This window comes from Choloepus didactylus, chromosome 2 (assembly GCF_015220235.1).
Source record: "Choloepus didactylus isolate mChoDid1 chromosome 2, mChoDid1.pri, whole genome shotgun sequence".
NCBI classification, from domain to species: Eukaryota; Metazoa; Chordata; class Mammalia; order Pilosa; family Megalonychidae; genus Choloepus; species Choloepus didactylus.
Window position 1 is genome coordinate 96,286,494 of NC_051308.1, and position 16,842 is coordinate 96,303,335.

The 16,842-nt window shown below is 44.2% G+C and overlaps 1 pseudogene; it reads left to right on the forward strand.

The window, feature by feature from the left end:
• The first annotated feature begins 12,529 nt into the window (after positions 1–12,529).
• Positions 12,530–14,416, forward strand: LOC119512339 (annotated as a pseudogene).
• Positions 14,417–16,842: the final 2,426 nt, after the last annotated feature.

Consider the following 16,842-nt stretch of genomic DNA (forward strand, 5'->3'; position numbering starts at 1 on the left):
GATGAATGGATTAAAAAAATGTGACATGTACATACAATGGAATATTATTTGGCTGTAAAAATGAATGAACAAGGTGTAACATGGATGAAACTTGAAGACATCATATGGAGTGAAATAAGCCAGACACTAATGGACAAAATTTTGTCTGATCTCACTGATATGAAATAAATAGAATTCAGTGACCAGGGGCTGAGTTGGGGTAGGGAATGGGAAGTTAATGCTTAATTGCCACAGAGTTTCTGTTTGGAGAGGATGGAAAAGTTTTTTTAATGGACGTGGTGATGGTAGCACAACACTGTGTATGTAATTAACACCACTGAATTATATATTTGAATGTGGTTAAACAGGGAAATTTTAGATTCAATATATGTTACTAGAATTACAATTTTAAATAAACCATAAGTTGTACAACACAAGTAGTGTTGTACATTATCATTGAACCCTAATGTAAACTATGGAATATAGTTAGTAGTATAATTATAATAATGTTTCATCAATTGTTACAGAGTTACCACATGAATACAAAGTATTAATAATAGAGGTGTATGGGAACTTTTCTGTGTAATTTTTCTGTAAACCTATTAACTTCTCTAATAAAAAAATTTATTAATATGTATATATTTCAAATCCACTTTTTTCAGGACCAGTGTCTTAACTGTAGTTCAAATGGCATCATCAAAATAAAAATAAATAAGATAAACAAATGGCAACATCACTCACCTGGGCTACTACAACAGCCTCCTAACTTGATTCACCGCTTCTCCTCTTACTACCTTCAATCCATTCCCCAGATAGCAACTAAAGTGCACTTAAAATATGTCAGATCACATACTCCCATGCTTAGCTCCTTGTTGTTTCTCATTGCATCAAAATAAAATCCACCTTCCTCAAGCATGGACTACGGAACCCTGAATAATCTGGCCTCATCAATCTCTGCAATCCCATTTTGTTCTCAAACAACACAGGTCTCTCCCCACTTCCATGAATATCCCAATCTTTTCTACCTTGGGGACTTTTCACATATTGTTTTCATGTATTGTTCCTCATCTTAGAAAGCTCTTCCAATCACAAACACATCACATGCTAAATTATTTTCATCTTTCAAGTTTCAGTTTAAATGGAATATTATCAGAATACTTCCCAGACTACTTCTTCTTGTAATTGCCCCTCAAATTCTCATTTGTTTTTTAATTCATGTTTATTGAGGTATAATTGTACATAGGGAAATTCACTTTTCAGTTGTACAATTTTATGCGCTTTGACAAATATATGGTCATGTAAACACCACCACAATAAAAATATAGAATATTCCATCACTGCACAAAATATCCCTTAAAGCCCTTTGTAATCATTAACTTCCCCACCCTAACAATCACCAATCTGTTTCTGCCCCAATAGTTATGCCTTTTTCAGCATGTTATATAAATGACAAACCATTCAAACAGTACAAAGGCATATACAATGAAAACCAAGTCCCTCACATGCCAGCAGAAACCATTGTTAAAATTTCCAGTTTATCCCTGAGCAACATTACAGCATAAAATTAAAAGCACAAGCTCTGGAACCAGGCTGCCTGGATTTGGATCCACCTAATAGTGTGGGCTTGGGCTAGTTATTGCACATCTCTGCCTCACCAATATTATCTGTACAATGGGTATTATAATAATAAAATACAAAAGAGCATGTTTAGAACCTTGCTTTCTGTATTTAACAGTATATCTTGGAGATAATTTCATATCTGCACATACTTTTTCACAAATTTTTAATAGCTGCATAGTATTTCACTGTGAATATTTCTCATAGTTTATTTAACCCTTACTTAATTGATGAATACTGAGGTTGTTTCTCATCTTTTGCAAATTGATGCTATAGTGAACATTACTGAGCATGTCTTCACATACACACATGATTATATTTGTCAGATAAACTTGTACAAATGGAACTTTGTACCAAAGGGCATGTGAGTGTTTAATTGTGATAAAGTCTACCTCAAATCCAAAGAAGTTACACTAATTTACACTTCTCCCAACAATATATTAGAGCAGTGCGATTCAAACATCTATGTGCATGCAAATTGTTTGGGGATCACATTAAAGGCCGGTTATGATTCAGTAGAGTGAGCCCCAAGTCTGCATTTCTAGTAAGTTCTCAGTTGATGCAGAAGCTGCTGACCCAAACGTCACACTTCGAGTGAAAATGTATAAGAGGGCTTGTTCCTTCACATCCTTGCCAAAAAAATGCTTTGATTTTTGCCAATCAGAGAGGCAGAAGTTGTGTCTTGTTGCTTGAATTAATCCATTATTAAAGAATAAGCTTTTGCTTTCCCTGATTTTTTCCATTGTTTTCCTCTATTTGATTCCATTGATGTCTGTTCTTCTGTTTATTATTTACTTCCTTTTGTTTGCTTTGAGCTAGGCAAAGAATTCTTAGACTTGAAACCAAAAGCACAAGCCATAATAGAAAAAACTTATATATTGGACCTCATCAAAATTTTAAAACTTCTGGTCTGTGAAAACCCATGTGTAGAGAATGAAATGACAAGCTACAGACTGGGAGAAAATATTTTAAAATGCATATTTGGCAAAGGACTATTGTCTAAAATACAGAGAGAATTCTCAAAACTCAACAGTAAAAAAATAAAAATTCCAAATAGAATATGAGCAAAATATAAGAGATATCTCACTGAAGTAGACACACAGATAGCAAATAAGCATATGAAAGGATGTTCAATATCATTAGCCATTAGGGAAATACAAATTAAGACCATGTTATAACTATTGAATTTTTGTGTGGTGTTTCAGCATCCATCTTACTTGACTAAGCCACTTGCCTCAACACTGACCTTTGGCCTGCTTAGTGAACAGCTTTCCAGCTCTGGGGTCTAAACTCAATAAGATCCCAAACCCATGTCTATAATCACCACCTACACCTCACCCCAAACCCACAGATACTCCTGAAAATTAAGTTAACCCTCCCCACTGCCCTCAGACCCCAGTCCCTTTCCCTTATGGCACATTTGCTTTTTACTAACTAATCCTTGACTCCCACCAGAAGTCTACTGACTTTTACCCCCAGACCACAATAAAGGCACAAACCCATGGATCCTTCCTGCTCTGCCTGTGTGCTCCCCACCTGCTGATTCAGCTGCCTAAGCAGATCGTGCTTCCAGTCAATCCCTATGGCACCCCTTTCTCTCTGGGACTGGTAAATAACAAACCGTCTTTTCTCATTCATTATGGCCTTGGTTTCTCATTTGTTGTACCTGACCGCCACCTAAACCCAAATTTAAAATCCAACCTAACCAATTTGGAACAGACCACAATGTGATATCACTACATACCTATAAGAATAGCTAAAATAAAAAATAGTGACAACACCAAAAGCTGGTGAGTATGCAGAGAAACTGGATCACTCGTATATTGTTAGCGAGGATGTAAAATGAGACAGCCACTTTGGAAAAGTCTGGAAGTTTCTTAAAAATCTAAACACAATTGCATTGGGATTAATTTGTTCTTTTTCTAGTTTCATAGGTAGAAACTTGTTCCAAAAATTTTGATACGTTGCTTTCATTTGTATCCAATTCAAAACATTTTCTAATTCCCTGTGACTTCCTCTTTGACCCAGGTGTTATTTGGGAGTTTGTTATTCAATTTCCAAATATTTGGATATTTTTCCAGATATCTTTCTGTTACTGATTTTTAGTTTAATTCTGCTATGGTCAGAGAATATACTTTATTTAATTTCAAGTCTTTCAAATTTGTCAAGATTTGTTTTATGGCCCAGAACATGTTCTCTTTTGGTGAATGTTCTACTTGCTCTTGAAAAGAAGAAGCATTCTACTGTTATGGGGTATTCTATAAATACCCTTTTATTGGAAAACAGCCATTTTTCAATATTCTGAGCTCAGCTGTCTCCAAAAACCTCTGTTTTATTTGTTTTTGTACTTTCTTTTTCCATCAGCCCTGCCTCCTCTCTGCTCTAAGGAACCTCAGGTTCCTTTCCTGCTTGCTTTGGGTTTATCTGTGCTTGTTGCTTGTATTCAGTAGTCCAGATTTGTTAATTAAAACTGCAATTGGAACTTGGTTGAGTTACTTTCCCTCTATCCAGTTAGCCTGCTTCTTTTTTCCATAGGGAAGTGTTTCAGCTCAGCCTGCTGCCGGTGGGGGAGGGGCACCAGCTCCGCAGTTTGGGGAGCTTTACTTAGAGTTCTATGCTATGATCTCAGTATTCCACCCATTCCAGGCTGGAGTACGATGTGTGTCCAGTCATTGATGTCCCCAACAATTGCTCCAGACTATTTATTAGTTGTTCCTGGATATTTACTAGTTGCTCTAGAACACTAACTAAATGCCACACCTCTCTATGCTGCCATCTTGCCCCGTCCTCCTTAATTTCATATTAACTTTGAAGGATTTTCACTAGAAATAGAATTTACTCCTTTGTCCCCTCACTTACATGGTTTCTAATGAGATGTTTGGTGTAATTCTTATTTTCTTTCTCTGCATGTATTGTTTCTCATTCCTCTGGCTGCCTTTGAGGTTTTCTATTACCTATGGTTTCAGCAGTTTGACTATGATGCAGATTTTCTTGGGTTCTTGGATCTATGGTTTATTGTCTTTAATTAACTTCAGAAAGTTTTTGACCATTGTCTCTTTCAATATTTCTTATGCCCCATTCTCTCTCTCTCCTTCTTCCGGGACTTCATTTAGATACATCAGACTATTTCATCTTGTCTCAGTCTTGGATGCTCTCTTCCAGTGCATGTCAGGGGTCACCAGAGAAACAGAACCAACAGAAAGATAGATAGACAGACAGATGATAGATAGAAAGAAAGATAGTTGGATGGATGGATAGATATGATAGATATGATAGATGGGGGAAAGAAAGAGAGAGAGAGAGGGAGAGAGAGAGAGAAGAGAGAGAGGTGGGGGGGTTGTAAGGAATTGGCTCATGCGACCATGGGGGCTGGCAAGTCCAAACTCCCTAGGGCAGGCCACAAGCTGGAAACTCTGATGAAGATGATTTTGAAGTCCTTAGTCAGATTTCCCTAGGGGAAGTGCCTGCCTCAAAATTGTGGCAAGACAATGCTGAAGTTGAGGAAGAAATTCTTCTTTTGACCTCTGAAACCCTCAGTTCTGGCATTTAAGACCTCCAACTGAATGGATGAGGAGACTCCCTACATTGCTGAGAGCAATCTCCTTTGCTGACTATAGATACAACCACCTGATTATAGATGCAAATCTCATCTATGAGAAATCCTCACAGTAAGAAGCAGGCCAGTGTTTGACCAAACAACTGGAAACCATAACCTAGCCAAGTTGACACATGAAATTAACCATCACAACTGTTCTTTTCCATCCACTCTTTTTTGTCTTTGTATCTCAGTTTAGATGGTTGCTACTGACCTCGATTCATGTTCAGATTCTTTCTTCAGCTGTGTCCAGTTTTCTGAAGGAGATCATTATCTCTGGTGTCATGGAGTTTTATTTCTAGTATTTCCATTGGACTTTTTTACCCATCTCTCTGCTGAAATTTCCTATCTGTTCCTGATTGTCCACTAGTTCCACTAGCTATGTCAGCATATTAATTGTAGTTATTTTAAAGTCCCTGTCTGATTGTTGCAACACCTGGGTCATGTCTGAACCTCGTTCTTGATTGCTTTAGCTCCTGATAATGGGCTGTTTTTTCTTGTCTGTGTGCTGTAATTTTTTTAAATGTATATATATATTTTATTGAGATTGTTCACATATCATACAACTATCCAAAGATCCAAAGTGTACAATCAGTTGCCCACGGTACCATCATACAGCTGTGCATCCATCACCACAGTTAATTTCCTTTTCAATTTTCAGACCATTTTCGTTACTCCAGAAAATAAATAAAGACAAAAAAAGGAAACTCAAATCCTCTCATAACCCTAACCACCACCCCCCTCCATTATTGATTCATAGTTTTGGTATAGTACATTTGTTACTGTTGATGAAAGAATGTTAAAATACTACTAACTGTACTATATAGTTCGCAATAGGTATATATTTTTTTCCTATATTCCTCTCTATTATTAACTTCTGGTTATAGTGTCATACATCTATTCTAGCTCGTGAGAGAGTTCTAATATTTGTACAGTTAATCACGGACATTGTCCACCACAAGATTTGTTGTTTTATACATTCCCATCTTTTAACCTCCAACTTTCCTTCTTGTGATATATGTGACTCTGAGCTTCCCCTTTCCACCACCTTCACACAACTTTCAGCACTGTTAATTATTCTCACAACCTGCTACCATCACCCCTGTCCATTTCTAAACATTTAAGTTCACCCTAGTTGAACATTCTGCTCATAATAAGCAACTGCTCCCCATTCTTTAGCCTCATTCTATATCCTGGTAACTTATATTTCATGTCTATGAGTTTACATATTACAATTAGTTCCTATCAGTGAGACCCTGCAATATTTGCCTTTATGTGTCTGTCTTATTTCACTCAATATAGTGCCCTCAAGTTTTCTTCATCAACCCATTTTTTTTAAGACGGTTTTGTTCGCACGCCATACATTTTGTCCTAAGTAAACAATCGTTGGTTCCCTGTATAGTCACATATATATGTATTCAGCACCATTCCCACTATCTATATAAGGACATCTCCATTTCTTCCACAAAGAAGGAGGAAGAGTCAAAGAAGGCAGAGAGACAAAAGAAAAGAGAGAGAGAGAGAGAGAGAGAGAGAGAGAGAGAGAGAGAGAGAGAGAGGGAGAGAGGGAGAGAGAGAGGGAAACATGACAGCTAGAAAGCAACAAAAGGAAAGATAACATTAACCTAAAGTAGAATATAGTCAGACATCAATGCCAGGAGTCCCATACCCTTCCCCTATTCCTGACTCCCACCTCCCCCACCATATGCATTTAGCTTTGGTATATTGCCTTTGTTATGTTAAAGGAAACAATACTATGTTTCCATTAATTATAGTCTCTAGTTTGCATTGATTGTATTTTCCCCCCAATCCCACCCTATTTTTAACACTTTGCAATGTTGACATTCATTTGTTCTACCTGATGTACAAACATATTTGTACCTTTTATTACAATTGTTGAGCACCCTAGGTTTCCCTGAGTTACACAGTCCCAATCTTTATCCTTCATCTTTTGTTCTGGTGTCCTACATGGTCCCAACCTTCCTCTTTCAACCGTACTTACAGTCATCTTTGTTCAGTGTACTTACATTGCTGTGCTACTATCTCCCAAAACTATTTTCCAAACCTCTCACTCCTGTCTTTTCCTTTCTGTCTGCAGTGATTCCTTTAGTATTTCCTGTAGAGCAGGTACTTTGTTCACAAACTGTCATTGTCTGTTTGTCAGAGAATATTTTAAGCTCTCCCTCATATTTGAAGGACAGTTTTGCTGGATATAGGATTCTTGGTTGGTGGTTTTTCTCTTTCAGTATCTTAAATATATCACCCCACTTCCTTCTTGCCTCCATGGTTTCTACTGAGAAATCCACACATGGTCTTATCAAGCTTTCATTGTATGTGATAGATCATTTCTCTCTTGCTGCTTTCAGGATTCTCTCTTTATCTTTGATGTTTGATAATCTGATTATTAAGTGTCTTGGCATAGGCCTATTCAGATCTATTCTGTTTGGGGTATGCTACGCTTCTTGGATCCATAGTTTTATGTCTTTCATAAGAGATGGGAAATTTTCATTGATTATTTCCTCTGTTGTTGCTTCTGCCCCTTTTCCCTTCTCTTCTCCTTCTGGGACACAAATGATACATACATTCCTGATTTTCATTTTGCCCTTAAGTTCCTGGAGACATTGCTCATATTTTTCCATTCTTTTCTCTATCTGTTCTTTCGTGTGTAGGCTTTCAGGTGCCTTGTTCTCCACCTGAGTGTTTTCTTCTGCCTCTTGAGATCTGCTGTTGTATGTCTTCATTGTGTCTTTCATCTGTTGTGTTGTGCGTTTCATTCCCATATATTCTGCCAGTTGGTTTTTCGAACTTTCAACTTTTTACCATATGTACACCCAGTGTTTTCATTATATGGTTCATCTCTTTTGCTATATCTTCCCTAAACTTTTTTAATTGACTTACTATTAGTTGTTTAAATTCCTGTATCTCCATTGAAGTGTAAGTTTGTTCCTTTGGGCCATAACTTTGTTTTTCTTAGTATAGGTTGTAGTTTTCTGTTGTCTAGGCATGGTTTCCTTGGTTATCCCAATCAGGTTTTCCCAGACCAAAATGGGCTCTGGTCCCAGAAGGAAGAACTATTCAGTATCTGGTTTCCCTGACGGTGTGTCTTAGAAAATTGGTACACCCTGTGAGGCCTCAGGTCACTATGCTTTTCTGCCTAGCATGTGGGGCCTGTCAGCCTATAACTACAGACTGGTGTAAGGAGGTGCGGCCAGTGGCTGTTTTCCCCCAGGCTCTAGAGTCTGGTTCTGAATGGAAGGTGGGTAGTAGAGCTGGGCCCCAACTCTTTCCTCTTAGGGAAGATATCCCTCTAGGGAGAGGTCATTAGCATTTGAATGGACTCTCTCTGTGTGTGCTATCTCTACCCTTGTCTGGGTCAGAGCACTGGGCACTGAAAATGGCTGAGGCTTTCTCCACTGAGCCAAAACAGGGACAGAAAGCCCCCTTCAGGGCCAGTGCATGAATACCCTCCAGCTGTCCAAGGTCAGTCATCACCCAAAGCCTCTGTCTGTTTGTTCGGGGATTCGTAGCTTGCATTGAGCAGTCCACATTTGTTAATTAAAACCCCAGTTAGAGCTCAGCTGAGCTGTATTCACTTCCTTGGAGAGAGCTTCTTTCTAGCACCAGGAGGCTTTGCAGCTTGGGCTGTGGGGGGAGGGGGCTCCCAGCTTGGATCCACAGTTTTTACTTACAGATTTTATGCTGTGATCTCAGGCATTCCTCCCAATTCAGGTTGGTGTATGATGAGTGGACGGTCACATTTGTCCAGATTATTTACTAGTTGTTCCTGATTCTTTATTAGTTGTTCCTGGGGGACTAACTAGCTTTCACTCCTCTATATGCCACCATCTTAGATCTTCTGCCTGTGAGCTGTAATTTTTGATTGAATGCTAGATATCATGTGTAGAACAAAGGAACTGACACAGACTGTGTTTATACCTGGAAATATGCATATTTTCTGTCCTTAGAGGCAGGAGTTCATCTGGGTTTGGATTAAAATTCTGTGATTACTACCTTCAGTGCACGACAGGCATCCAGTGTCTGACTGCTATTCCTTGTGCTTAAAAGTGTACCTGGAGGAGAACCTAAGATGGCGGCTAGGTGAGACAGGGCAAAAAAACACCTCTGTGAAAAATACTAGATAAAAACCAGAAAGTGACCCAGAATACCAGTTTCAGCAATGCACCAGCTGGACAAGGTCTGCTAGTACCACAGGGGCCGTGTACTTGGTGAAACTGGGAGTCAGCATTCTGAAATGAGTGAGTAAGCTGGCTGGAAGACCTGCAGCTACGCTGTGGTGTGGGGAAGCCAGGGTTGGCGTTTGGAGACCGACTGGTTCTTTTAAAAAATAAAGGGGGGGGGGACCCAGGAGCGGCTGCAGTAGTGACAGTGGGAACCACGCAGTAAAACACAGCAAGAGAGGGTTGAGCCAGTCTCTCGGTGTCTGGCCTGGAGAATAGCCCGCTGCAGATACCCTCATGGCCAGGGGAGCAGAGGGGAGAGCCAAAAGCAGAAAGAAACCCCACGGCTTGCAGCTGGCTCCCTGTAGGGCTGGATAAACTCCTGCCCGAGGCTGTGCCCATAGCCCAGAGCCCCACCAGTTGTCCCAGAGCTGGGAAGGAGGAACTGTGCAAGGAGGGGGGGGGTTGAGAAGACCCATTTGGCCATCTTTGCATCAGGCTGAGTGCGCCCCTGCACGGCCCAGTGGCCCGGGGCTTCCCTTGAGGGACGGCGCGCACTGGTGACATAGCACAGCATTCCCTCAGCAGAGGTCCTGGAAGATCACAGCTGAGAAAGGGAGCCCACTCGGAAAACCCAGTGCTACGCCAAGTCCGGTGGTTTGCTGGTCTCTAGTGGGTCTGGGGCTGAACTGAAATGAAGGCTTAGACTCTTGCGGCAGCATTGGATCTCTGGGAACCTGGGGGGTTTGAATATTAAAGCTGCCCTTCCTCCCTGGCCACCTGGACACACGCCCCACATTCAGGGCAGACAGCTCCAGCAACACACCCAAACTGAGTTCACCAACTGAACCCCACAAGAATCATTTCCCCACACACCGTGGGGACAAAGTTGAGGAGAACTGACTTGAGGGGTATAAGTGACTCAAAGACGCCATCTGCTGGTTAGTTAGAGAAAGTGTACGCCACCAACTTGTGTCTCTGAAAAATTAGATTGGTATCTTTTTTTTACAACTTGAAAGAACCCTATCAAGCAAAGCAAATGCCAAGAGGCCAAAAACAACAGAAAATCTTAATGCATATGATAAAACCAGACGATATGGAGAACCCAATTCCAAACACCCAAATCAAAATATCAGAAGAGACACAGTACTTGGCACAATTAATCAAAGAACTACAATCAAGGAATGAAAACATGGCAGAGGATTTAAAGGACATGAAGAAGACCATGGCCCAGGATATAAGCGACATAAAGAAGACCCTAGAAGAGCATAAAGAAGGCATTGCAAGAGTAAATAAAAAAATAGAAGATCTTATGGAAATAAAAGTGTACCTGGAGTGCAGGATTTTTCCTACCTCACCAAATTTCAAGTTTCCCTGCATGCCTGCACTACAGAGAGAATCTACACTCTTGCCCCTTCTCCAACAGTAGACTGGTTTCCTTATTACTTGGTGCCCATGGTAGGGACAGGGTTTTTTCTCTGACCTTGACAAGTGTTAATCTTACACATGCTTTTTGTGCCTAGACATCAGGGGTGGGAATTTCTTGATATTTCTGCCCCATTTCCCAATAGTAGCAAACTCTGCCTTAAATCTAGTACTGGTCTTGTGTGAGAGAAATTTCATGCCCATCCCCCATTGGTAGCAGACCTTTTCTTGGTATCCATGTAGGATCTTGGGCCCAGGTTTTTCTGTCCTTTCTCCAAGGTCAGAGAATTTTTGCTTCTATTCCTTCTCCAGCAGTAATGGTTCTTTTCTGTGTCCTGAAGTTGGAGCATTTCCTTTCCTCCCCCAGAGACAAACAGGTTTGCCTTTATTCCTTCTCAAGAAGTAATGGATTTCTGTCTGAGCCTTGAGGGTGCCATGGTTTTTCCCTCTTCCAGCAGTCTTTTGCATCCTTCAAGAGAAGGGTCTGGGGGAAGTGGCAGGTTTTCATAACTAATCCCCAGCAGCAGTCAGTTACCTTCCTAATGATTTCAGGACTCTTGCGCAGCCCCAATTTTTCTTGTGAGCACTTGGTGTAGGCCCTTGGGAAAGAATGTGTGTGTATGTATGAAGTTCCCCTTTTTTTTCTGAGATGCCTAGCTATTCCAAACTGATATACCAGCTCACACTTAGCCTTCAAGAATTTAATATTTTAGCTGATTTCTTCTTACCCGTTTGTATGGTAGCCATCTCTTGCTCTCACATTCTTCCTAAGATGAAACAGTTTGCATGTCCCATCTCTTCGTGGAGGAGCTTATCATTCTTTGGAATTCAGTTTGTTTGCCTTGCAACCTTAGCTCTCTGATATGTTCAAGAAAAGCTATAATTTTGCAGATTATCTCTGCCTTTTCTCCTTGTTAAATTGGAAGCAATGTTCTCTCGAGGCTTTTTGTAGCCTACTCAGAAGCAGAATTCTGACTACCTCTACCAAAGTTTTCTGTTATTCTCTTAACTCAGCATTATTTCCATCATTGCACTTATTAAAATTTGTAATTATTTTTACACCTTGGTCTCCTCCATCAGACTTTAACCCCATGAAGAGACATACTGATCTCTTATTCATTATTGTATTCAACTGAATCTAGCATCGTATTGGACTATAGTACTCAAAACTAAATAGAGGCCCCATGTCCCCATCAACCCCCCTGCCCCATCTTGGACCTCCACCTCTGCCTTCTGCCCATCACCCATGCCCTGCCCCACCTCCCTCTACTCCTTTCCATCCCTTTCTGTGTCACCCCACCCATTACCTATTTAGCCCCTGCGAATTCAGCAATGAACAAAACGTGGACAATTCCTGCCCTTGTGGCACCCCCTTCTGGCAGGGAGAGGAGGGGAAGAGGAGTAGATGTAATAGTAAAATAAATTAAAGACCTGTGAGAGGCTATACGAAGCACTATGGGAAAAAGCTAGAATGGAGTCAAGGGTCACAGTGCTGGGGTGCAGGGGGTGCTCAGGACTCAAGTCATGAGAAGGTGACTTGGGAGCAAGCCTTGAAGGAAGTGCTGCAGGGGAGTGAGTAAAAGGTGCTGCAGGAACCACATTTGGAAAGGAACCCTACTCTGTATAAAGGAACCCGATTCTCTGTAACTCTCCAGAGAGCAGGGCCCAGTAACTCAGACAGTGATGAGGAGCCATCAGGCAGTGACCCAGCCCATGACGGTAATTGGCCTCAGTGATGAAGAGGTTAGATCAGTGCATTGGCTTGCACCTGGGAAACACTGAGTATGTGGAGGTGGAGCCAAAGGGGTCGAAGAAAGGGGGATTGGCAGTAGCTGAGGAGGTGCTGGTGTGCCACGTGGCTGAGCTGATGGCCACACCATGGAACCTGGTACTCCACTCACTGCTGGCTTTCATGGTGACCTTGGGGGACAACAACCTCATTGAGAAGGATCACACTGCAACTGAAGTCTGCTATGCCTGGGACACCTATGCCAAGGTGATGTACCAGTGGTTGGTTGTCCCTGTCAACAACTTTGAGCAGTTCTGTATCAAGTACTGCAATGAGAAGCTGCAACAGCTGTTCATCCAGCTCATCCTGAAGCAGGAGTGGGAGGAGTACGAGCATGAGGGCATCACCTGGCACAGCACCGAGAACTTCAACAATGCAGCCATTGTGGAGCTGTGGAGTGACCACACCAGTGCATTCCAGCCATGCTGGACAAAGCCTACAGCTCTGCAGGCACCATTACCAATTGGACCTCCCTGCAGACCTTGGACACTCTCCACCATCATCCCCCACACTACATCAGCTACCAGCTCTGCCCCAAAGATAAGAACATGGCATTTGTCTAAGACTTCCAGATCAAGCATTAAGTGGGAATGTCTAGAGGGCTGCTTTGATAAGAATGGAGACTTCCTTTTCCAGGACTTTAAGCAGCAGCTGTATAACAGCAGGGGACCCACCATGTTGGCCATGTGACCAGACAGACTGAAACACATCACAGAGGTAACTGAATGCCTCAACAATCAGCACACTCTTCAAGAACTCCATGGTGTCCCTAGTGGAAAACTTGGTCTCCAAGGAGCCCTACTACAACTCTGTACCAAGCCCAAAGAGGAGAGAATATTGGGGAAGCTGAACGAGGGCTGCTGCCTGACCAAGTAGCCTACCTTGGGCTACTGGAGAACATCAAGGTCCTCAAGACTGACTTACTTCCTGCCAGCTCTCCCCTTGATTCCTCCTTCGGTAAAAGATGACCTGCAAGTACACGTGGCCCAATCACCTTCTAAGCTTGGACAGGGCAGCCATGAGCGTACTTCTGGAGTAACAATTACTGCAGGGGATCATGGCCTTTGGCCACAGCAAGCTCTTCATCTGCTCTACCCAGACCCTGGTCATGCTGGAGCAGAGCCAAGTCTATCTCATCCCTATCATCATACTGCTGCTGCAGAAGGTCTGGTGGGGCACCTCGTGAGGAAGCAGTGATGGCAGCTGTGGGCCATCTATATCATTATGCACTGGCAGCACAAAGGGCGCAGTCACCTGGCAGAGCTGCAGTGACGCTCCCAGGCTGTGCAGCAGCCCTTGCTCTATGGCCTTGACCTGGCCTGGCCGCTGACCCCCTTTGCTGCAGCTCTTTAAGGACACTTGCTAGGCACTCTTCTGCAGGTAGCGGGACTGGGAGCTGGTGAAAAACACCCCACCTTCAGATGTGGCCCAGATCAAGAGGCCAAGGTGTTCGCCATGGGGGTCCTGCAGGGGTTCCACCAGGAATGGGGTTGCCTAAGGGCTTCCCATGACTACTTATTCTTGGCCTCCAACAAGTCTATAGCCTCAGGCCTATTGATGCAGCAACTGAAGGCCCTTCAGAAGGACAGCTTTGGGGCTGTTCTCTTTCCTAGCCATGTCCATGAGGTGAATCCCTTCAGCAAGAGCTGAGACTAGGTGCCCTTGCTCACACAGACTGCCATTTGTACAAATGGAACCTGGCAAGCAGTACTGGGTGATGTGGGCCATGTCTCTCACTGTGGTGACAGGGGTGAGCATGACCAGTGGGTGGTGCTGCATGCCTGGGGCCAGGAAAACCTGATGGTCTGCTGGCACTGTACCAGCTGGAGCTGAACAACCGCATGGAGATGGTGGGCACACTGGACTGTGGAGAGCCGCTTTCCGGGTTAGGGCCTAGTGGACATGCCGCGACCTGCTCTAGAGTTAGGGCCTAGTGGACATGCCGCGACCTGCTCTAGAGTTAGGGCCTAGTGGACACGCCGCGACCTGCTCTAGAGTTACCCCCGCCCATCGAGTGAGCCAAGATGGCGCCTGCATCCCGTTTCCGCATATGACGCATGGGGCAGCGGTTGCTGCTAGCCTATTGTACACGCTTACGTAGTGCCAGCACATTGGTTGTAACTATTGTATATAAGAAATTGCCCGGGCTAGCCTCGGAGAGACAGCCCACAGGGAGCCGTGCCTGACGGCCGCATAGAGGTTGTTCTCCCACGGGGTGTAGGGCCTCGTGCGGAATATGTAACAGAGAAAGTTTTCTTCCTGGCTCCAGTAAAGGGCTTGCATTCACTGCCGTTGTGTGCCTCAAGTGTCAGTTTGTCTGTGTCTCTCCCTCTTTCCCCCTGTTCTCCTTGCCGGCCGAGGACAGGACGCGTGGGACCGAGCGAGAAGGCGCCGGACAAGTGGTGGCCCGTACGGGGAAGCATACCTGCAGCGGACTTCCCGCGTCTGATCAGCGCGAGAAGGTGAGTGCTCCTTTTACGTGAGAGTCAGGGCCCGTGGGTTCTCAGGCGGTCCCGGGGACTCGGAAGAGCTCTCCGAGTGGTTAAAGTACAGTGCCGACTGCAAGCATGGGGCAGTCTGGAAGTTCACCTTTGTTGGCTCCTTTAAAAACCCTCCTGAAGCAGAGGGGTATTTCAGTTAAGAAAAGCTCCCTACAGAGGTTTCTCGATGATGTTGAAACTTTTGCCCCTTGGTTTCCCTCCACCGGCAGCCTCAGTCTGCCCTCTTGGCTGAAGCTTGGTCACGATATAGACCGGGCGCGTCAGACGGGCGTTTGTCTGGATCCAATTCTAGTCCCTATATGGGAGACCGTCCGCGCGGTCCTTGAGCTGGAGTCAGCTACAGGCCTAAGTCCGTCCTCCGCCTTGCAAGAAGCACGGTGCGCGCTCCAAGAAACCCAGTCAGTTTCGTCAGCGGACGGCTCCTGTAAGGGCAAACCGCCGGAGTCCAGTGACTCTGACTCAGAGTCAGATAGCGATACTGACGAGAAGGCGGAAGCATCCCCGCTAATTGAGTGGGAGGAGCCTCCCGCCACACCCGTGCGGCCTTCCGCCCCGCCAATGTCTACCGCTGCACCCCCAGGGACACCCCAGCCCCCAACTAACGCCCTGGGCGGTCCCACCAAAGGACTATTACTGCCCGTACTGGGGGTGTGAAACAATAGCCACAGGTCGGAAACCTCCCGTTTCTGATCGTTATCTAACCCTTACTGAAGTTGAAAATGCCTGTATGTCCAACAACGGTCTGTTTGAGTTTCTCACCTGCCCCAAAAAGCTTATGCTCACCGTGCAGCTTCCTACTGATCCCTCTTGGCTACTCGGTCGAACTTGGGGCTTCCGAATTTACGTTCCAGGAGGCGACCCAGGTTCCCTTATTTTGATAAAGAAGGAGGCTATACAAAAAAACCCCTCTGCTATTGGTCCCAATAAAGTCATTAACCCCCTTTTTCCACAGTTCTCCAGCCGCACCTCAGCAACCAGCCGCACCTCAGCTGCAAACAACGCATCGCCAACCCCAACACCCCAGCTTCCTTTGCCCCCTTCTCGTTATTCTTCTCCCCTCCTCAGCCTCATCCAAGCCGCCTTTACTTCAGTAAACTCCTCCAACCCCAATTTTACCTCATCCTGCTGGCTCTGCCTCTCCACCTCTTCCTCTCTATACGAGCCCGTTGCCTCCAACCTCTCCTTTTCAGAAAGCACAGAAGACAACCCCTCGGAATGCAATTGGAATGCCTCAACCATCCCCCTAACCTTTCATTCAGTCTCCTTTACAGGAAAGTGCATCCGCCCTCGCTCCAGTAACTCTCCCGACCTCACAGCCTGTGCCAGCTATTCATCTCCCAGCAGCTCGGCAAAATTTCTCATTCCTCATAACTCCTCCCAATGGCTCTGCTCCTCTACAGGACTTACCCCCTGTCTCAGCACGAATGTCATCAATGAATATAAAGAAACTTGCCTCCTGATTGTCCTAATCCCTAGGGTCCTATACCACAGTGAGGAAGACTTCTTCCTCCGCCTGGAAACAACTGCAGTTCCTGCCACTCTGCAAAAGCGAGAACCCATCACCGCCCTCACGATTGCCTCCCTCCTAGGTCTTGCAGGCGCTGGCACCGGGATTGCTGCATTAGCCAGTCAAAGTTCCGCCCTAACTCATCTCCGGGCGGCTGTCGACGAAGACATCCGTCACCTACAAGACGCTATTTCCCATCTTAAAAATTCTGTCAATTCCCTCTCTGAGGTGGTGCTCCAAAACCGCCGAGG